Consider the following 24,082-nt stretch of genomic DNA (forward strand, 5'->3'; position numbering starts at 1 on the left):
CACTGTGGCCCTGACCACCTTGTACCATTGCAGATGAGCCACCTCCTGTGGCTGGCACCTGGGAGCAGGTTCATTTCTGCAGGCGTCTGAGCACCAAGCGGTACGGGGAGCAGGAGCCAGGAGGATTTCTTGCCAACAGCTTATCTTGCCAGTTGGCCCTGTCTTCTCCTCTCCCATCCTGACTGCTTCCTGTACCGAGCCATGGCCTTGGCCACTGAATAATGGAAGAGGGAGGAAACCTCAGGGGATTTGAAGAGAGCAGACTGAGGAGATTAAAAAGGACAGCACAAGTCAGTGAGAGCTTTAGCAGCCCCTGGGGAGGGGGTTTCTGCACGGTGCTGGGGGTTGCAAGGCTGGCTGGCTGGATAGATGGATGGGGAAGGGATTGCTGTCACAGCACAGCTGGACAGGGAAGAAGACAATTGGGTGCAGCACCCCAAAATACCATGACAGTCCCCCAGCATCAACAATGCAACAACTGGCACCCCACAGCTATATGTTTGTCCCCTCCCAACAGCCTCAGCACTTCTTTCCCCGAGTCTGGCACAGCCCCTCCATTCGGAGAGTGGTCCTGCAGCTCTCGGAGCTGAAGCCCCTCACGTCAGCAGCATCGCCTTGAAAGCTGAACGTGCCTGTGAAAGCGATCAGAGATGCTCTTTGAAGAGTCGGCAGAATTTTTCATCACAGATTCCCAGCTGCATTTTCCTGCTAACCTTGCATTCCTGAGGATGCAAAATGAGACGGGTACGTATGTACGGAGAACATGTTACCCATCGCACTGGCTACTCCCACAGCCAGGAAAATATTTCCTGCAAGTTTCCTCCCTTAAGAAGGCCAAAAATCAAACCAGTTTTTCCCCCTGAATTTTCCACGCACTCTCTGGGCTGTTCCTGACTGTAGAAAGCTCATGCTTCATCCCACAGCTTACAAAGGGTCCAGCATGGACATATATCACCATAAGGTTGCCATCATAATCTCTGCTGCAGTTACCATTATTTAATTCTAATTTATAGGACTCAACTCAGACAAAAGCAGCTGGCCTTAAGTATATATATATAAGTATATATAATTAAGCAACTATAAATGACTGGTGATAACCAGCAAGTTAAAAGTCCCTGTCAAGGCCCCCCACCCTGTACCTGGGGGGGAGAAACCAGCACCTTTTCCTATGTCCTTGTAGTGCCTGACACGAGGTGCACAGCAATGGGTAAGGGTGGTTTTCCAGTTTTTGTTGTCAAGTTTCTCTAGACTCTGCTTGAGGGAGTACGGGAGAAAGCGTGTTTGGGCATGGGGAGGGAGGGGGCAAAGGGAGCCATCCCCCAGCAGCATAACAGGAGAAGGTGCAGGAGCTCTGCAAGACACCACCACACTGTTGCTCCTAAGCCATGATACCACCTCCTGCTCCCAACATGTGCTCTGCCTGACCCAGAAGCCCTCATAAGTCCACAGTCCTTGAAGGTGATGCTAAAGTGAGGAAGGCAAAGAAAGGCTGGATGCAGTATCGGGAAGGTTTCCCTGGGAATGTGTGTCAACCCTCCTTGGGGACAGCCAGGACTGACTGGACCCTATGACATCTCATGTCAGCACTATTACTGCCTCTCAACATACAATCGCTATTTAATTTTTGTTCATTAGCAATAATATTATAATGAATACTATTGTATGGACACATCTCATTAGTTATTCACTTTATTAATTAAATGCTTAATGTTATGAATGGTTTAAATCAGGCCATTGATTCACAAGCACTTATAGCTAGTATGAAACTACAGCATGGAAAGCAATCCTCACCCCCACCAAGGCCTGTCCATTTGCTTCTGGCTTTGGTCCTGCTTCTTGACTTGTGCCAATCCAGGCATTTAAGTAGCCACCCCAGGAACAGAATCAGGGAAATTATTTGGGTTAAAACCAATGTGCTCAAGACTCTCCACAATGTCATCTACTGACCGAAGCCTCTGTCTTGGTGTGTGAAGTCATGCAAACTGGGAAAAAAAAAAAAAAAAGAAAAAAGTGAGAATGACAAATGTGTAGTGGAACACATGTTCAGGGTGCACAGCTGGAGCTACTGCAGCATCCCCCCCAGCCTGTGCACATCCGATGAGGAGTGAGCATGCTCAGGCTCCTGCAGACAGTGATGCTTCCACAAGGTTATGGCTGACAGAGGAATTCACTCCATCACCAAACTGACTGAGTGGCCTGTAACATGCACATTTTTGCCTCACACCTGGGTAAGCCAGGACACACCACATTAATGTTAGGCAGCAGATCCAAAACAACCAGCAATCACCAAAGCAGCAAGAAGACCCAAATCCTGCTGACTGCATCTGCTGCTCCTGTGGTAACCCTCTCCCCAGATTTAGGGGCTCGATAGGGGTGCAGTTGAGATGCCAGGAGGGGTCTGCAACATCCATGTCAGTACGATGCAAGCACTACAGGACATCTCCAGCATCCTGGAGTTGTGGTGGGAAGCCAGGGGAGATACTCCAGGGCATCACAGCAATAAGAGATGCAAGTGTGTTTGTGTGTATGAGCGGCTGTGTCCCATGCATGGCATGCAAACCTGGAGCTGAAACCTGACTTGAACATAGTGTAAGTAACATGCAAAAGAGACTAGAAGCAGGTGGGAATGTGTCCAGCCATTTCACCACTGTTTTTTTCCATCTCTCTGCACATTGCACAGGAACCTGGTTCACTCCAAAGTCTATCATCTGGCACCTGCTGAAGAGTGAAAGCTGACCCTGCGACCCATCTTTGTACCTCTTTGGCACTGGATCTCCACGCTGCCAGCATAAATCTGGGGATCACACCGTCTCTACTCCTGAGTGCTTGTGCTGTCTCCTGGGTCCCTGCCTTCCTGAGCCGTTCAGTGTTGGTTTCTGTACCGATTGATTTCTGTAGCAATTTCTGTTCAGTGTTTTACAAAACACCATGCCAAGCCATGGCGGCTGACAGGGCAGACGTGGCTGAAAACTGCAGGCTTTTTAAAGACAGCGGTATGAAAGGGAATGACCTGCTTGCTCCCCTGTGCTGACAGATTTAACTCTCCAGCCTATGCTGACCTCAGTGCAGGGCTGAGGCTCACGCATCTGCACATGCAATAAAATGCCTTAATATCTTTGCACCTGCAACTTGTACTGCCTCTGTCAGATGGCAGCGCTTTTTTATCACGGAGTGAAGGTAAAAAGTTTACATGGGTTGAAAACAATGCTCGGCTGATTCATGGGAGAGAAATTCCTGAAGGGCTATTAAATGCAGGAACAGCACTTTTAAGAGCCGCAAAATAAAAGTAGTGAAACTAGGGACTAGTGTTCAAAATGATGCCACATATGCCTGCCCTAATGTCATACTTTCCTCTGCGCTCCTGATCCTTTGGTCCTGATCCCTTGATCTCTTGACTATTGATCCCTTGGTGGAGACAGAACCTGAGCTCAACGGGCCATGAGACCAACATGTGTGGATGTTCTTCACTCTTCATTGACTTCAGTAGGTGTCCTTTTGTGAAGCATCTCAGCTTGCACCAAACCATCTGATTCCTTTGAAGTCAATGTGACTTCAGGGTGCAAGAAGCAGCCTCAAGGCACGACTGATCTCCTTTTTCATGTATCTGTGCTATCCGGATGGCACAAACCATGGCACGGTGGAGACTGGGAAATGCACCAAGACAGAAAGTACTATTGTGTATGGGTTGGTGTCAATTAACTCTAGGAATGTTCTGAATAAATTAAATTATGCTGCAATCTGAGGCTAAACTGATTCTTAATTAAAAGATAACATATTTTTTAATCCTCAGATGACTTAAACAAAAGAATAATAAAGTATGGGAATCACAGCCACCCTCCTCAGTGGCTGAACAGTTTTGCAGTTAAGGCTGTGAGCAATGCAGTGTAACTTCAAAGTTGTCCACTGCTATAGCCCTGGTTTGGGCAGGGCGTAGGACAAGGTGACCTCCAGAGATCTCCTCTGACCCAAATCATTGCATGAGTTTGTGACACAGCTATATTACTCCTCATATTGCGAACCCAGCTTTTGGATGCTGAAGGATCAGGATCTGGTTTGGAGACCTTGGTGACAAGGTGCAACAATCAAGTGTGAAGAAGCAAGGTGCAATGTATCAACAAAAAACTTTGAATATTTCACGTTTCATTGCTAAGCTTCATTCTGCAAAACAGTAGTTGGCAAATGTTAGTACCTGGAGAGTGACCTCCATGTACAGAGGAGTCCTGGTTCGCAGGACAGGAGTTTCTGCTCCTGTTCCCAGCTGGACGTGAGGGCTTGGAAACCTGCATCTCACCAACCCTCCATAAATTCTGGGAAATAAGAAATCCCTTATTCCAGTCACTACATACAAAAAACGGTTTCTACACCTCTTGAGATCCTGCTTTGTCTCATTGCTTACGAAGGGATGCATTCTGCCTGGAGATCATATAGCACAAGGGTACAACTTACGGCTAAATAATGCACTGCAAGTAAAGATAAATCGCTACGAAAAGCCAGGAAGGAAAGTCTCATACAGGCACAATCTAGCCCATGGGAAGCAGTGGTTTCTGAGACCGCGAGGAATGAAATCTCAGGCCTGATACTTTCTCACCATGATTTAGTCCCACTACCACCTCATTCACTTCACCTGAGCAGCTCCCCTTTTATGCCAGTTATGTGAGTGAAGAGAAAGGCTGAACAGAGTCATTTGCCCCTGACAGTCCAAATGCAGCCTGTCTTTTTGTTGACTCAAACTCAGATCTTTTTTCCCCATTATTAAAATGATATTTTTCAGTCACCGCCTTTTATAGGCTGTTATGCTGCAGTACAATAAAACACATATTTTAAAACATTCCCAAAGAGCCTAAAGCGCCGCCACGGTCTGTGGCTGGGGCTGATCCTTTGCTTCTATGCACTGCGTGGAGGAAACCCAAACGTGCTGGACATCACCAGAGCTGCTCCTGATTTACGCCGGTGCAAACAAGTAAAGAATCATCCCTTCTTGCTTTATGGCTCATCATCTCGAGCGCCTGCAGGTTTTGTTGCTTCAGCAGGAGAATAAAGGCTTCTGTGGGATGTTGACTTGGACTCTTGCCTCAGCTAAGGTCCTAAAAAAGGCTATCTCCATAAATACGCTATAATAAACTGCCCCATCGTGTTTATTCCTCTTTGCTGGAAGTGGCCGCCTCTCCTCCCGCAATACTGTGCTGTATTTCACAGGACTGAGTTACTGGTCTCTGAAAACCTGGGGATAACAATTTTAAGACAAGTGCCCTTGTAAACAGCAAACATTTATGTATTTCATAACAGCTGCCCTATTATATCCTAAACCCATAATTATTTTTCAGGGTTTTTTCCTCTCAAGTCCATAATCTACTGCGATAAACAAAATGCAGTGGTTAAAGAGGCTGTATTCTTTCCTTCACTGGGAATTTTTTCCAGCATTTTTATTTAAAGGTTTCTGTTTCCCCAACTGTAAGGATTTTACGGATGTTCTCAGAGAGACAATCAGGATAGATATTCAAAGTTAAAGCTTTATCAGCTCACGTGGAAGTTTTTATTTTCAAATTTCTACTCTGGAAATTGAGTGTCATACCATCATCTCGCAGATATAGTTTAAAATTTCCTTTTCCTTTCAGTGTGTCAGAAATTCCAAAAAGGAAAATTACAAAGCTGGCCCCAAAAGTCATAAGGAACCTATTTTATATACAGCTCTCTTCCTGAGAATGCTGTAGATTTAGGGTAATTACTTGTTCTCACAGTTCTGTGGGTTAAAAAAAGCGATCACAGTAGTTTGTTTGCCTTATGGCCCAACGTTAAGGTCTTTGCATATTTGATTTTAACTGGAGTTTAGCCTGAGAAAAGGCTGAAAGATTAAGAGTTTAACATTGTTTAATCTCTTAAAATTATTTTAACAGGAGACTGTGTGGCTTGCAGATGCTTTGCTTTTTTTTTTTATTTTCCCTCGTTTCATGGTTTAAGCCTGGGGCTGGAAGCTGGAAGCTGAGAGCCCAAATCCTGATCTTGTATCACCACTTTTTTCCTGGGTGGTCTTGGAGAAAACCATCTTGAATCTCTTGTCTCGACAATTGGGTGGTGATGCTCCCCTCCCTTCGTGGACCTTCCCACCCCATGGGCACTGAGCAGAGCAGCTAGCATTGGTGCTGGGCACGAGCAGCCTGTGGGGCTCGGGAGGCTCCGTCAGGAGGCTCTGGCTCTCATGGCTTGGCCAGGGCTGGAGCCACTATGGAATGACTCAGATGCATGGCATGGGTTGATGGGGAGGGTAAAGCTGGCCCCTCCAGCTCAGGAGGAGTTTATTACCAACTAACAATAGGTTGGAGGTTGCGAACAAAGACACCCTTTGAAGAAGTGGCAGGGTGGTTTCTTCATCACAGTTGTCTTTGGTGAGGCAGACCACACTGCACAGGGGGCTGGAGCTACAGTACATAGGAGCCTTGCAATGCACCTTAGCTGGCAAAGGCTTCAGGTTGGTCACCAAAAGGTGCTAACGGCAGGGTTCATTTCACCTCTTTTTAGCTGCCTAAAAACATCCTAGCAGGTCATTTAGGACACACTATATGAGTACTACATATGCTAAGTGCTATTTTCTGACCTTTTTTTTTTAGCTCTATGCCCAGAAATGGCTCTTGCCCTTACACCCAACCCAGCGGTTACTGACAGTCACCCATGTTGGGGATGTTCCTGGTCTGTGCTGGCCCCTAACCCATGCCCAGGGGCTGTTTGGGAGATGCCAGCGATGTAGACCAGAGGCACACCAGGACCATGACTATGGCTGATTGAATGTAACTCCCAGGAACATTTCCTGGCACTGCTCAATTACGAGTATGTCCATTGCCTCAGCATCTGCTTCGTGGAGGATGACTGACCTTAGAAGAGGTATTTAAAAGGCCACATGCATGATGAGGCTTTCCTCCTGCCTGGAAGAGTCAGCAAAGATCCTAAGGTAGGGGCACGCTGAGCTTTGTGCCACCCAGAGCCTCCCATCCAGGTGCTGCCTGGAGAAATGGCCTCACCCTAGTGCAATTACAACAAAATCAGTATTTTTCCTCTCTGGGAAAGCTTTAATGGACTGTGGAAAAGCTGAATGAGGAGATGGTCCCTGCCACAGGGTAGAAGACGACTTGTATGACAATAGGCAGGTAGGACTAAACTTGACCTTAAACAGAGAAATGGAGGTAGGTTCCCCATTGCTGGACATCAAGGCAGCCTCATGAGAAGGCCAGGGGGCCAGCAGCACAGCTGCCACGTGCGTGGCCTGGCTGACACAGGAGGACAGCAGCTGCCAAACCCGTCCTCCCCATCGCGTGGCAGCTGCGTCCTCCCTCCTCTGCTCGCAGCCACATGGCTGGCACTCATGCTTATTAATGCACCCTCATAATGAGCGATTCAGAAGTGTATGTGCGTCTACAAAGCCCACCAAGCTGCCAAAGTGCTGACTTACTGCCATTCACTTTGACAGTGGGCAACGTCTGCCCTTTGCTAGCTGTGGTGCAGCTGAAATGATGTCCATTTCTGACCAGCTGCCATTGCTTTTGAGGTGCAAAACCCCCTTTAAGCACAGTACACCCCACTTGGGTACACCCCCAGGGTGACCTTGCAGGTTGTTTGTAGCCATCCCACGTTAGGGAGGATGGTGTCCCCGGCAGTGACATCACTGTCCCTGGGGAACGCTGGGGCTATGGCTGCAGGAGGCAGGGGATCGGGGCAGCCTGGGAGAGCCTTGCAAGCTAATCATGATGCCTTCCCTTCCCCCTCGCCTCCCCAAGTATTTTATATCCCTCAAGCCCTTCCTTCTCAAACATAATTAAGGGCACAGGAGAAATTAAGCTAATTCTGTTGGGGCTGTTGCATCTCTTATCATCAGTTCTTGCTCCCCTCCTTACTACACACGTGTAATTAAAGCATGCCTGCCTGCTGTAAGATGAAATGCCTTGCTCTTCACCACCAGTTTCGGTTACAGCGGTGCTTGGCCTGAGCTTTCAGTGCCTTCCACTTAGGGAAACGTCTCCGAACCGCAGCCAAAATGTTCGACTCCCTGCGGATGCAGGCAGATGTGAATCCCCCTCCCTGGTCACCCCCCATGATGTTCCTGCTGTAAAGGGCTGCCAACCCCTAAGGGGTCACGCCAGGTCACCGACCGACCTGCCCTGCAATCCCTACCCAGCTGGCATTAAATAACGGCCTGTGCCATTTTTAAATGCTGCCATCTCAGTCACCGCGGCAACCTTAAAACAGAGCCTGGGTGCCAAGTCCCATAGCTGCTACAGCCACACCAAGCCCTGGGGACAGATTTAGCAGAGGCATAAAGCAAAACAGCACCAAGGGGCACAAGGACAGCACAAGGCCTTTCCTTCCTCTGCAGGAGAGGGATGAGCTTCGTGAGACCCCCAGCATCTTTGTGCGAGAGCCTGATATTATAGGGAAAGGGGTGAGCGGGGAGGCTCTGTGCCTCCTCTGCCTGCAGGTAGCCTGAAAACAAGAGGCAGGTCTGGCAGGTGGCAGGGAAACGTGCTGGCTGCCACCGAACAGGTGATACTGCCAGTGCTCTGGGGAGCCAGAACATGGGGTCACCAGCTCGAAGACCAGGAGGGACCTCATCTGGGTGAAGGCTTGCTGCAGGTCTTAGAATCGCGCTTGCAAACTCCGCCGCCGGACCCTGCCGTCTGGAAGGGCATGGAGCATTGACGTACACCCCACAGGTGGCAGCAATCCATCCCAGAGCTGTGATTACCTGCTCCACACCTCCTTGCTTTTAAGACTCTGCTTTCTTGCTGGATTTACGAGACTCCAAACAGGCAGTGCTTTATCAAACCTGGGCTTGGATCAGTGCCACTCTCCCGTTTCACCCTGCTGTGTCAAGTTCAAGGATACAAGCAGTGCAGTGTAAAGAGTTATGGAGCGCTAGCTGAGCCATGGCAATTCTCTATTTTAGTGCCAGGTGTTCCTCACAAACGCAAGGTAATGTAGTCACTTATTATTTTTTTTCCAAACAGCTACGGTTGCCCATGCTTTATGTCATTAAGGACCATATAAACCCGAGGATGAAGACCAAGGTTAAAGGCCACGTGAAAAGGGATCCTTCAGCATAAGGTGCCGTCAGGAGCGCCTGTAGAAATACAGGCTGCAGTGATGACATTGACACTGAAGCCCAAACCTGTGCTAAAACCAGGATCATCTGAGTGCCCCATAAGTCAGCAATTTGAGGAGGGAAAAAAAAAAATGTTCTCCTAAGTGTTTTTTTTTTTATTACTTGAAAGTTCAGGTTCAGCAGGATTGTGTGCCTCTCCCAAAGAGACTGTGTCAGGTTAGGCCAGGTCTGAATTTGCTCCTGCAGCTGGCTTTTGTGACCGCACACCCATAAATATGAGATGAGCAACAATTGAAGGGAATATTGTGGTTGCCTCTGCCAGCACCTTGGGGTTTTACTACAAGGTGGTTATTGATCTCAGTAGATAACAGCCTTACAAACATCCTTCAGAAACCAATAGTATCTCCCACAGCTGATAAGGCTGTAAGTGAATGGTGATTATTTTCATAACTTCGGAGTTGTTTCTAGTTTACTGGGGTTTTTTTTTGTTGTTTTTGGGTTTTTAAGGGAGAGAAATAATCATGGCTTACTTCTATAAGATTTTTCTTAAGGCTTAGTGATGGGTGTGAATTTCAGGGCTCATTTAAATGAAACACGTCCTCGGTCTTTGCTGAATCAAAGCTTAGAGCTCTCCCAGCACACTGTGCTGGGCATTTTTTTGCCTTTTTTTTTTTTTTTTTTCCTTCATTCAGCTTTTAGTTACAGGATCCTCAGGGCAGAGATTGCTCTATAGAGGAGTTTCAGCTGTGAGGCTGGGGGTGTTGTGATGCCAACAGGATACAGCCTTGTGATAAGGCACAGCTCTATGTGATGTGATATGTGCTACTGGTGTTTGATGCATTTGATCCTGAACCACGCAAAACAAGAAGAACATCACATTCCTTTACCTTTTATTCACGGATTTCACCACAAAGGCTGTTATGTGGCCATTCGGCAGTGGGTGTGAAAGATTAACATCTACAATAGCAGAGCCAAACCCTGACTAGAGATAATTAGTTAGAAGATATCTCATCCTCCCTGGGGTCACTCTTCTACCAAGTGCTTTTACTCAACCTGCCAGTTTTGGGGAAGGGGGAAATAAACTCGCTTGAACATGCCTCCTGAGTTGCAAAGCTGTTAATGTTGAATACAGCTGGCTGCTCGTTTCCTCTCCTACCTGCTCTCTTTTGTGCTTTTGACAAAGAGCAGAAATACATGCTTCATGCTTCTAAAACTGGAGCGAGGATGTTCCCATTGACTCATAACCTGAAAGCACCAAGGCAAAGAGAAGCACAGCCATTAAAGCAGTTTGGAAAGCGAAGAGATGCCAAATCCAGTCTCTGCTGTCTCCAGCATTTTTCGGTTGATTAGGAGATCAAGGGTGTAATGATAAAGCCTAATGGCTTCTTTTTTGGCTTGCCCCCTTTACGCAGTCTATGGAAGGACCTAAAGTACATATTCAGACCCCTCCAGTAAAGGGGTGAGATTCATCTCACCTAATATTTTCACAGCAGTTACCTACAGCCATGGCCCAGGTTCCCTTCAGAGTCAGCGGTGAGAAAATGGCAGTCCCCAAGGGGGAATCATCTGACCCATTTTAAATGTCAGTTTTAGGATGAAATGAATCATGTTGCAGCAGTTCCTATTGCTCCCCACTGTTATAAGCAGAGTCTTCAGCATCCCAGAGACTGAAGCCCACCACCAGTGCCTGCTCTGGGTGGTGTGGTCCCCTCCCTCAGCGAGATGTAGGCTGTGTTGGGGTGTAGACTTCTGGCATGTGAGTGGCAAGAGGTGATGGAATCAGGTTGGGCAAAAGTAAGGCTACTTTCTTTAACCCCTCACTGTTACAGGAGAGCAAGGAAAGCAGGTAAAGATCATCTGTTCCCCTGAGAATCCTTGGCTTTGTTTTCTTTTAACTGCTTTGTTTATTAATTGATCAAATAGAGCAGAAAAGGTCTTGGGCTGGGTGGCTTTACTATCGCAGCTGGTGAGCTGGGCAGACCCAAAGCAGAGAACACATCCTTCTCCTGCAAAGGACCCCCTCAGACTGCCTAAAGCTGCATGGACCAACTGTTTTGTATGAAGGTGATCAGGCACAGTTTGCTCTGTAGCCTCTTTTACAGAGAAGAGCAGCCTTCCTCCAGAGTGTAGGCTGAAAAACATCTATATTTTCTAGAAGTGGGCAATAAAAAGAACATGGATATAGAAACCCAATCATTTTACTGTTTGTTTTTTTTTTAAAAAAAAAAACAGATAAAAGACACATCATGCAACTTTTGGGCAGCTCACCCAAACCCTGACATGCTCTAGTCACCAGAGGTGAAAACAGAAATGTAGAAACCGTGGCGTGAAATTGTAGGACCCTGTTTGCTCTGCAGCCCACGCCTGTAGTGTTTTGGGGTATATCTGAAGTGCCAACTTGGCATAGCATCCTAGGAGAGCACATTTCAGTGACTGCATTTCATTCATTTTTATGCCTTTCTAATGCAGATGCAGCTGAACTATACCATTGATTCATGTACACACCTCTTTTCCATATAGATTATGACTGCATCAAAGAAGCCAGCGCTCTGAAATAGCACACAGTGAAATACCACAGCAATTCTCATTTAAAGCCTATAGTGGGAGAGCAATTTCCAAAAATGAAGGGCAGAGTTCCTAATCCATAGCAGCTTTTTGCCAGAAAGATGTGGGAGAGAAGAAACAGGATGCATCCTGCATGAATCATCACAGTAACTACCCTGGATTTATTAACTGAAATTATGAGGAACACCAAAAATGATTAAAACCTCAAAATGTCTGGTGGAAGGCATCGCCTCAAGGACTGGCTATTGTGAGATAGTGCCACAACCTTCCTGTTGATTTTAAATAATTGGAGCCTAAAAGGGTCAAACTTTCAAAACAAAATGATTAATTTAAAAAACTTATGGGACAGCCATCATCACCACCCATCACAGAGAGAGGCAAAGACATCCTCAGGGCCTAGGAACCTCATCCCTGTCCAAAACAGAATGACTACAACTCCTCTTCCTTAACACTCATCCAGCTCATTAGTATATCTATGTGACCAATGCCTCCTAGTCCTATGTCAGAGTCCCCAAATCCACCCCTCATTACCATTACCACTAATCCCTGTAGATTTGCCCTTTACCAAGGCGTTCAGCTACATCTTTTGTGTAACACAGATCATCCAGGCTGGGGGGCCAGCTTTTGGCCACAGCACTGACAATGTCTCTTGAGGTTCTTCTAAAATCAGGGTTCTTCCTCCACATGTTGCTTTATGACTCCATTCCCCACCTGCCTGGCCAGAGGGAGAGGGGCACAAGTATGGATGTATAGCCCTCACCTCTGCTTGTGCTCACTTAACAGCTGGGTCTTTCCCCACACCATTTCTTGCCAGCTGTCCTCACTGACGGGCAAGCAAGGAGAGAAGCAGAAATGAAAGTGCTCCTCCCAGGGGGGGCTCTTTCTCCTTAGGCAACAGTTGGTATCTGGAGATAAGTTTCCTCTGCATTTTAGAGAGGCCAAGAGAGGCTCAGGCAGAGAAGTTCAGACTTAAGTTACCAGCCAGGCCATTTCCACTCCACACCACCGAGCTCAAGCAGAGGGAGGAGAAGGACCATTTGTTGGCTTTCTCTTCCCAGCTCAACAGGTACACCGATGTCACAGCACTAACAGAACTACCAGGCTACAACAAGGCTTTTACCACCCCATACCAGCCCCCTCATGCCTTAGCACCACCATCAGTCTCACACAAGGTTTCAAATGTTCATCTACTGTCCATGCTGTTTCTTCATCCTCTTCAGGCCAGTCCACACTGCTGCTTGCCTCTACTGCATCTGGGTTCTTCCTTCTCTAGGCTCCTTTTCCAGCTAGCCTCCTCCTCCTCTCCCCTACATCCAGGACTCTCTGCTTCCTTCACCCCTTCTAGATCCCTCTCTCTTATCCTCCTTAGTGCTATTTAACTACTCAGCAGGAACCAGCCACAGCTGCACCTTATCCACATCAGCCAACCCACAGCCCCTGAAGCCAGCCCACAGCTGTGTATTACCAATGTTAATTAACCTGCCTTCATTCTTCTACAATTCCTCTACACACCGACACTGTAGCAGTCTGGAAAACATGTCAGATGGAGGTTGCTTTATCATGAAGCAGAACAGCCTCAGTTGTAGCACCATTTAAAGATAAAGACCTCCTCTTGACACAGCAGTTTCTGTATAAGCCAGCCGAGGGTTGCAAAGTCTGGAAGTGATGGGCATGAACTTAACAGGGAGGAGGAAAAAGGGTGTGGAGGTCCTAGACACAAAGACTGGAGAGGATGTTGGGAGACCAGGATGTCTTTCCACCATTTGCGTGGTTTGATTCTGGGCTCTGCTCTGCTGCAGGCTCTCCCCACGTTCGGGGGAGTGCATCTGGGGAGCCTGGATACCCACTCCTCGCTATTTTTAAAGATGCATGTTAATGTGTTTAATTGCCAGTGCTCTAGGAAGGGAGCCAAGGCTAAAAAGTATCTACTAAGAAACTGCCAAGAAACGCTGTTAAACAAGATCTAGGAAAAAAGCCAGACACAAAAATTTATGAACTTTATCTCTGCAATAATAATTTCACATTGGTCAACTGAGGAGCAGAACAAAGGTCATTGGGTTTGTATCAGCTGGAGTTTGTGAAATCCTTTGTTTCCTTTAGCATGAGCTTGCCCTGCAGAGGTCTCAGGCAGAAGACCCTACAAACGAATGCAAAACCCAGACTGACCCACTTGCCCCCATTCTTTCCTCAAGACCAAAGAACTGTGCAATTCCAAACCAGAAACCTCCCTGGCACTGGTTGAAGCCCAACCCAGATCCTCAGCCAGGAGAGAAGCATGTTTCACCTTGTTTATTAAACAAGTTATCCATAGGAATGGTCCAGTGACCTTCTGTGGTACTAAACCCACTTTGATTAACATCAACAGTCAGGACAGCTTATCTAGGAATTTTGCATTTGGAAAAGTGCAAGAGCCAACTTCATCTTAGGTTTCCTTCCTTCCAGCAGGACTGGGGACAAGCAAGACATCCATGAAGACCTCTGAAAATAAATTAAAGGAGAAGAGGCTCTTTTTCTATTATTTCCTGGTCGTATAGTAGAAACAATTCTAAGCAAAATAAACACAGTTTGCTTCTTGACGCTACTGCCAAGATTCCCAACTTTACAGTGAGGATTAGATTTCAGAATACTTCCAAACCAGCCCCCACAAAATTAATTGACTATCCAAGAATCTTGGCTTTGGATGTTATTTATTTTTAAGGTAAAGTTCTGGTCCCAGTGACTGCAGAGAAAAATCTTGCAAACATGATCTCTGCGAGCTTTAATGACTCAGAGGGTGGGATTCAGTTGCCTACACACAGGAGCCTGGTGCCATCTGAGATGCCCCTGTACATCTGAGCCATCCCACAGTGTTGGCAGTGACACGGAGCTGAGGGAAGACGAGCAGTCCTCAGAAGCAAGAGATGGAGTCTGGGGCTGGCTACCCTATAGCATCTGACTTGGCTCTAGGAAACTATGTTTAGACAGCTGAATCAAGCCCTAACTCACACATGTAAAATATATATAATCAAATCAATCAGTCACCCAATCAATCACGGGAGATATTTCCAAATCTTCAGATTTCATGTCAGTTCTGGAGGCAATTTAAGCAGTATTTCAGCGCCCAGGACCGTGTTAGAAACACACTATTTGCTTCACTGACACTTCCAAGCACATTGAAGCATTCATCTGGCCCAGGTTCTCCGCTCCCCACCCTTTCTGCTGACGTCCTCTTCATCCTCTGTCCCTTCTGCAGCTCTACCACAGCCATGGGAGACGTAGTTCCTTGCCTGATCTCCAGGCTGCAAGTGAAACAGCGGTGGGTTGGGTTTTTTTTTCCCCAAAGGAGAGGTGTGTAAAATGCAGGAGGCAAAGACTTTCCACCGGTGAAGGGGCAAGAGCTGTGACATGGTTTATGGAGCCCTGAGGGGTAGTAGAAAGGGCTGGCACATGAACCATCAGCAGCTCTGGGGCAGCATTACCTCAGAAAGTCAGCGCCTTCATGGAAAAGCAGGATATTTTTAGTTTACCCAGTGTATTTAAATCATCCTGGAGTACATTAAAATTATAGTAATTATCCCACCTTCTCATGTGGGATTCTGGGAGGTGATGGATTGGTGGATCGTGTGCTGGTGGAGTCATCTTCGGCGGGGTCCTTCTGCAAAACAGAATTATTTTGTTTCCACATTTTACAGCTGCAGCGTTCCTGGCCCGTTAATACTTGACATGTGAACACCGGGATCTGTTCACATCACACCCTTCCCTCTCCAGCCGCTGCCTCCCCCAGCACCCCAGAGCTGAGGCAACCACGGTGACACAACCTCCTTCAAAACAAAAACGCATTTGCACACTCCTGGCATTGTGAGCTTACACACGCAGACCAGGCTGATGTTTTAACCTCTGAATCATTTCTGCTTCCCCCTGCACGGCTGTGCTGTGGGGCAATGCAGGGAAACACGGTGTCTCCCAGCCCCTGCTCTCGTCTCGCCGTCCCACCGCTGCAGGCATGGGAAAGGGATTTATTTCACTGCAGCAGCACCATTGAAAAAGAGCTGTTAAAAACCAACTTTTTCCACACAAAGAAAGGCACATTCTTTTACAGATCAGAAGCTTCATGTTTCTAATAGGAAAAAATAATATATATATATGGGGGGGCTGGAAAGAACAATCTTTATTCTTGATGAAGAAACCATTTGCCTTACAAATTAAGTCATCATCAGATTCTGGGTTATCTCTGGTTTTAATGTTACTTTTGAAAGACGGTGCTTCTGATCTCAAGATAAGGTCTCTTCCCCTCTCTTTGTTTCTTTTCATCAAAATAAGAATTTTATCAACATCTGAAAAAATGGTTCCTGGTTCTTGTTGATGCATCAAAGGCAGGGAGAAGTCCCCAGCATCCCTGCTGGTGGAGTAACACTTATTTCTGCCAAGCCTTGAACTGTCCCCCACCCCAGAGTGACCTTGGAGGTCCCCCCATCCCTAGCCCAGCATGACCGTGGAGCTCCCCCCAGCCCAGTGTCACCTTGGATGTCCCAGACAGTGACAACAACAGGCTCTCTGAATCTCTGTGGGGTGTGATCCCTCCACAGGAAGCCCAGGCAAGCCAAATGCTTGCAAGGAGAAGTTAACAGGGATGCTCTGATGGAGGCAAGAGATTCCCATCCTGGCTGCTCACACTGGGAGCATCATAGCAAACCGCTGGGAGGGGATCTGGTCTATCGCCTTGTCCCAAGACGGGATCCACGTGCCGCCAGGCTGCAAATCCACCCCCTCCTCTCCTCCAGCTCAGATGCAGAAGTCCCCATCAAACTCCCCTGCATGTGGGAAACCTTGCCAGCGCCTGGCCATTCCCCTGCCTCACACCCATGTTCTCTGGCCCCTTCCCAGCTCTTCCAGCAGCATGTTCCTGATTATTTACTCTCTTTAAATGCTGCAGAATGCTGCAGCAGAAAGCTGCTTTTCCTGAATACTAAGTAAGGAAGAAAATAAAAAAAGCACATTCCCTTCCTGGACTGTGTTTGATCTCTTAAGATCGCTGTTATCACTGAAAGCTTTTTTGACCCTAGGAGATATTTGATCCAAGTGACCTCTGATGTTTGGGACATTGATACAATCCCACACCAAGTTTTTTCTTGCATAGACCTTACATATCTATCCATCCATCTATCCATACATATAACTCTCTTCCTCTTCCTCTCTCTCATTCCAGTGCTATCTGATCAGTTCTTGGCTTTCCTTACACTTCTTTCATCAAATTAATAACTTTCCCTCGAGGATGTTCTCTCCCTCTCCCAGATTTTCTCTTTTTACATCCTGCCATTTCCCCCTCCATCTTACCTTCTCCAGACCCGCTCCCCTTCTCTCCGTGCTGCCAATTCACAGTTGCGTTATGTATTCAGCATAACATATATATTTAAATGGGATGGTTTCCACTAACGTAAACAGTCTGGCCCATTAATTTCAATAGTGGAGCTGACAGCTCGGGCCTGGAGTCTCATTGCCTGGTGACACATGAGTACAGCTGCTTGAACTTGACGGGTAACTGTTTCCAGCGCCTAGCTGCACATCTGCAGGAGGAAGGAAATACTTTCTGTAATGCTGGAAAAAATAAAGCCGCCTTGATTTCCCTCCCCCCCACCCCCAGATGATGATATTCATCATCCAAACGTTTCAGCTGAGTGGGTGTTTAATTCAGAGTTTGGAAGGGGACATTTATGGTGTGTTACTAGCTTTGCTGCTGATCCTTTGTTCCAGCTGCTGCGATGTTGCTTTTACCAAGGGCTTCTCTAAGCCACCCAGAGCACTGCCACATACCCAGCAACACTGGGTACCCTGGCATCTTCACAACCAGGTGATGAATTTGAAACTGAGAATGATGCCTCTCCTCAATGAGGTTGCTACATTGATAAATTACAGCGGAGGGGAATGAGCAGCGAGATTTCTTTGAGGTGGGTCTAACACAACCTTGGGCAGACCACGCTGCGTATGGGCCAGGTCCTGACCCGAGACACCAGGTCTCTGCTGACACCATCAACTTTGCTGATGGGACCCAGAAGACAAAGTTTGCAAAGCTTCATGAATTGGCTCAAACCTTTCAGGGTTTCACTTCCAAGTCGCTCCAGGAAAATGTGTGATTAACACCATAAACCCCTCCAGCTTTTCTTCCTCAAAGTAACTCAAGTTTTCTCACCCACCACATCATCAGCTACCCGGAAAGACTGAGATCCTGCAGGAAACCCTTTGTGCTGCGGTCTGTTGGCGAGCTGTGCTCCTGCGTGTCACCCTGCATGAGATCTTCGCTTGGTGGTGGGACAGAAGGAGGACATGGCCCTTAATTGTCACTTGTGGGACACAGCCATGGGGGATAACCGCTAGGTCAAATCTGAGTGAGGGTGGAAGAAAAGGAAGTGTCACGGAATCAGGGCTGTTACTTTCAGTGGGGCAGCAAGAGAAACCAAGTCTGCTGGACTACATGCTGCTGTCCCACTGAGTATAAGCCACAATTCGCTATCTCTATTGGGTTTTTTCTATTTCTGGGGATATCGACCTGTTGCTACTCACACAATTCTTGTCACAGCATGCACCAGCTTTGCCTGGAAATGGAGAAAAAATACAGGCCTAAACATGTTGAAAAATATCAGAAAGTGTCCTCCTGCCTCCATGACAATGTCCCAGCAGCTCTGTCCTTTCAGCGTTGGAATATGTTCTTTGAAAACTTTTTCATCATCTTCGTGTAACACACTGGGTAGTGTGGTTGGTTTTTGTGTATTGACCCCTAGCCACTTAAGGAGAGATGCTGAAAGCTTTGGGCTTGTTTTGGAGAGTAACCAGCTACTTTACCATGAAGATATAGCTCCCACTGAAGTCTAAGTCATGGGACTGGACTGCAGACGATGCCTAGGGCACCAGTAAAGGAATCTGTAGGGAAAAGTCACCCAGTCTACTGTACTGCCAAGATCTCCCTAGCAAAGGTCTTGGAAAGCACCGCTTTTACACAGTTCCTGCTAAAGGAGAGCAGACTCACCCACAGACTTTATTTCTGAACACAGGCTGAAGAAGTGTAAAGATATGAGCAACTGTTGAAGTTGGCCCTGCTTTGAGCAGGGGAGTGGATTGGATTATCTCCAGAGGTCCCTTCCAACCAATTTTTCTCTATGATTCTGTAGTTCTGTGATATCATTTGCTGTATCTAGGTGGAAGCTGAATTCTAGAGCTGCTAAAATGCCGTAGGCTACAGAGTTTTGACCTTTAGGTCAGAGTGAAATACCTCATCAATCCACTGTCCTGCCAAGCTCTAGTCCCCTCTCCCTGAAGGGCCTGATGAAGACAGGAATCCATACAAAATAGGTTTGGCAGTGCCATGTACCATAGATGCTATGGGCTTTCTTTCATAAAAAGAGACAAATCTGGTCTGGATTAAAAAAAAAAAAAGACCTTTCTGAAGTCTGTTGAAAAGTCAACACCATTCTGTAACTGATTAACCAAACTCAAAGAGTCATTCAGCTGATCCAGAGTACATATTTGCATTCAATAATATGGTCATTTATTGCACCTTGTGACCTACTGAAACATGAACACGGCTTTTCCCTTCCCAGTATTTCACTGAGTTTCCTTTCAACACAATAGTTGTCTCCAGGCCCAGAAGTTTGTCCTGACGAGCCTGGATTTTCCAGAGGAAACTCCTACCTATTTCATGGCTTTCATTTTGTATCTTTTCTAAAGCACCAAATTTTCTAGTCCAGGTGGTACGTCAGAGGTGGGAGGGAAGGGGCGTTGTTTTCCTGGATGTAGTTAAGGAAAGCTTAGATTTTGGGAACTCTGATGCTGGGGTGGTGGTGGACACCCAGGGGAGGTGGTGGGCAATTTTACGTGAATGTCAAGGCTGAGCCAAACTCTGCATAACAGCTTTAAGGGTGTATGTCCAAGCATCCCTTCCTTCTTGATTTGGTTCAGAGTAGGAAATTAGGCGTTTCTTGTATGTGATTGTGTCTCACAACTGGTTTGGGGCTGAAGCAATGCAACACCAGCTTGTAGTGGTGATGAGCTGAAGCCACATTGGGAACTCTGCTGACTGATGTAGATGGAGATCACAGCATGCAGCTGACTGAATCCCAGGTCTAGTCCCAGGAGGAGGAGACCAAGAGATCTAACAGAAGTTTGCTCAGCCATGTTTTCAGGTTTTGTATCCATTCCCACAATATTTAAAAACTTCTTTAAAGATTCTGTTTTTCCTGGTTGGCTTCTTGCACAAATCTAGCACCACCTGTGTGTGCTGAAATATAATGCCCTTAAATTTGCAGTCCTCAGGGGTCAAATTCAGTGATTTTGGAGCCACCCAATAACAAGCAGAAGCCTGTCCTCTCCTCTGAGCCTCTTGGTCTCAGCCCACAAGTGCTGCCAGTCCATCTCCCTGCTGCAGGCTTCTCCCAGAAAACAGAGGATGATCCTTATCTAACTCGTCTACAATAGTTCAGACAAGATCAGATGACTCATGCTGTAGAAATGACCCATCCTCTCCATAAAGGGAGCTTTCCTATGATCAGTCCTTTAGGAGACATCCATGATGCGGACATCTAAAGGCTGGTGAGATGAACCCAAGAAATGCAGACACTACTCCCAGGACCTAGGCAATGAGAATGGTCGCATTCTTTCCTATCCTCATTTCCAACTAATTTGACCTTGTTTTCTTTCTGTAAAGCAATAAAATAAATGTATAGCCTCTCCCTTGCCTGTCTCTGACTTCGAATAGGGCTCTGCAGACACAGCAGGAAAGGACTTGGGCTGCCTTAAAGCATGGACCACATGGTAAATTATTTATTTGCCTGTTTATATCCCATAATAAAAAATACACAAACAAAACCTTCCTTCTTCCCCTCTTAAAACTCTCAGTTTATGTGCATAGATAGTTTACAATCCCCAGTTCAGTTTGTAAGACCATACACAGTGTCTGAACAGTTTGCAAGCGCTGGGAAAGCTTCAGTGGCATGGACAAGTACTGGTGCCCCTGTTACTGTGGAGGGGAAACTGAGGCACATTTGGACCCAACCACTTACCAAGGTCCCAGCCAGAGCAACATTTCAGGTTCAGAGGAACAAAGTTCAGAAGATCTTCAGAGGATTTGAACTTTGGAGAACCAAAGTCCAGGGGAACGAAAGTCCTGCCTTCCATGTTGCTTGTTCCTCTGTCTCATATACCCTCCTTTTGTCCAGGCAGAGAGTTCCCTGGGTCAGGAGAAGTTTCTCCTTACAAATGTGCACCCAGCACAGGTTAATGGGCTCTTTGTCTTGAGTAACAGTCATCTTTACAACTCCCTTCCTGACCTAAATGCCATATCTGAGGGGACAAAATGTAGCCATGTTTCCTGCACTTTGGCACTGATTGTGAATTGAGATGCCCCAGAATGCAACCAGTAAGTGACTCCAATTTTACAGTGCTGGGTAGGGTGAGATAAACTCCACCAGGCCAGAGAGGGTATTGAAAATGGGAATTACCCATAAGTCTCCCAGGGTAGAGTTTGTCCCAGAATGAATATAGCTTGCAGACACCACCTCGATCAAGAAAAGCAGGCTGGAAGATTTACTGGCCATCCTGGTCCTCCTGGCCAGCTGGCAGGTGGATCTGTGCACCAGGTGTTTCTGTGCCATGAAGAAATGTTGCAGCATAACTTCTCTCTTGGTCACCTAATATGAGCTATCGAGACATCCAGCTGTGACTGATAGCTGAGCTTCACGTGAGGAAGGGCTGGAATCAGCTTTCCAATCTGAAAGGGTAAAACAGTGTTTTGGTGAGAGACCATATCAGAAAGCAGCTCAAAGAGGACAGTCAGCCTGTTGACAGTCAACCTACTCATCTTGCTCGGAGTGCTTTCCAGAGCACCTGACAGTATGTGATGTGTTTGCCCTCACAACTCATTATGGGGGTGTCACAGGCAAGGAGCCAAGGCACAGTGACTGTCTTCCTCAAGTCTGCCTTCACCCGTGTTTCCCCAGCTCAAACTTGACCTTTTCTTCCCCTTAATTCATCTGTCTCTATAGACCTGCTGAGTGATGTGGGGACAGGACACTGACCGGGGCAGTGCTGGTCCAGAATTACTCACTCCACCATTTAATATGATGATTCAAATCCCACGCACCCTCAAGAAAGCCAGGTGTTTACATTGACAAAACCTGATCTTTCTAAATCTTCAGTGTTGGCCCTTTTCTTCATCATAATAGAAGCCTGAAACATACTTTCCCCCCAAAAAAATGAAAACTGAAAGGGCCTGATAATTGCCTGACTCCAGGTGAATGGAAGAAAAGCAACAAACCTCATGGCTCTACCAAGGAGAGCTGGGAGGTGTGTTTTCTTTCATCTCCTGTCAATGGTACCTAAAATGCCACCAGAGACATGCAACTCTTGATGAAATCTGAAGAAATGACCTGAAGATTGAATGTGCTGACCTTTACTTATTCTGTTTAACTGTACTTCTTCCCGAGTAAAAAGAACTTTCTGATGATTTTCAGCAATGCATTTCTTCTGCTTCCCATTTTCTTCTCATATAAAGGCTATTGTATGTTGACTTTAATCACTACAGATACAAGAAAATGAATACTAACTTGATATATCTGTACTGATGCTTTACAGCATTTCCAGGCAAGCCTCTGGAGAAACTGGAAAGGATTCCTCAAGCTTGTTTAAAAACCTTACTGAATATGGAAAGTACTCTTCGTTTCCAGTAAGACCAGAAAGCAAATAGTGTAGCCTCTGTTTACATATGACCCTCCAGTGCTGTTTTTGATAAACCAGCTAGCTGAAAAGAGCTAAGTGCTCTCCTCAAAAGGATGAGCTCTGGTTGACTGGAAGCTAAGGACCTCAAACTTCTACCAGCACCATCCTCAGAGTGAGTAACTTATTTCAATGAATGCCTATGAAGTTCAATCTGAACTTTAGGAGTCACTTCACTAAAGACTCAGACTTAAAAGTTACCCGGAAAGCTTCAGTCAGTATCTGTCTCCTCCATGCTGCAAAACTGTGCAACCACTGTTTCCAATTATTCAGGCTGTTTGTGTCCTTGCTCTGCACTGAGCAGCACAAGAGCATACAGCTCTTAGACAATGAGTCCTTTAAAATTACATTAACATTAAAAGTCATAGTAGTGCTAACATCTGCTGTTAGAACTCTGCCAAGCTACAAAGCCAAGCATGACAACAGTTTCAGGTCTGATGTGATTGAAAATTTCTCCAAGGCCACCACATCCCTGTCAGACGTTGCCACTTCTGTGGTTTGTTCCTCGACTGCCGTTCATCCGACATGTCGTGCCAGCAGGGAGATGTTAGTGGACAGACTAACAGGAAAGCACGAGTAACCAGCACAGCAGCACCAGGAGCAGAGTGCACGCCTTTGCCATGGGACAGCGCAGTCCTTGCAAAACACCGTCATCGGGCTGAGAGGAGCAACCCAGAGCAAGGCGGCGCTTTCCTTCTGAGGAGTGCGGGGGCTTTGCCTAAATGCTCACTGTAGTGATGATCCAGGCTGGAATTCAGCCTGTGGACTCACAGTGTCACAGGGGAGCAATTTGGTTGCCTAAATATAGATGGCTCATGCCATTTGAGATGTCCAGAGTATCCAAGTCATCCACATGCAGCTGGCAAACACCAGACCCAAGTGACACTGGGTTTACAGGTGACCCATGCCTTTCTGGTTCTGTAGCAAGATGCCAAATGCGACATTATATGACATCAAAAATACCGTTGTCTTTTATGTTGGGCAACTGAATCATACTTCAATGGCCGGTCATCTGCATCACACCTAACTACTGCAAGCTATCAACTTCATCTCGATTGACTTTCATAGCTGCTGGGACATCTTGTTCATGGGGAGAAACCCACCCACAAGGACCTAAATTCAGGTGATTAATTTGGTCACTGCATTGCAGTCATGGGGCTCCACGTGCAATTATTTCTCAATCTGCAGAGGAGATGACTGTACTCAGGGAAGTGTGGGGCTTGTTATTAGTATTATTTGCGTGAATCTCTGCTGAGAAGAATAAAGTCCTCTGGTCCAAAGTAGATTTTGCCAGTCTCCAGTTACAGGAAACACTTTCATATACCTGTGCTAGGAAGCATCTTATTTAATTTATGTCCCTTGTAGATGTCTACCTGGACACGTCCTGTCAGCCTGGACTTTTTTTTTTTTTTTTACAATTCATATCTGTCTAAACAGTCTTGGCAATGGAAACTAGCACACAATTCACCCTGGAGTTGGCACCTCCAACAAAACAGATTAATCATGTCTTAAAAGTGCCTGTTTCAGTCCACTGACTGAAGGAGGAACTTGCAGCAACGAGTTCAGAGACAAACATTTGTGCTGGAGCCACCTAAAGCAAGGTAAGTGGGATGCCATCTCTGATTTTTGAACCATCCCCACCCTTACGCGTGCAAATGAATAAGGCAGCGCTGCAAGCACAGATCAGGA

The sequence above is a fragment of the Falco punctatus genome (assembly GCF_963210335.1).
Source record: "Falco punctatus genome assembly, chromosome: 4".
Taxonomy (NCBI): Eukaryota; Metazoa; Chordata; class Aves; order Falconiformes; family Falconidae; genus Falco; species Falco punctatus.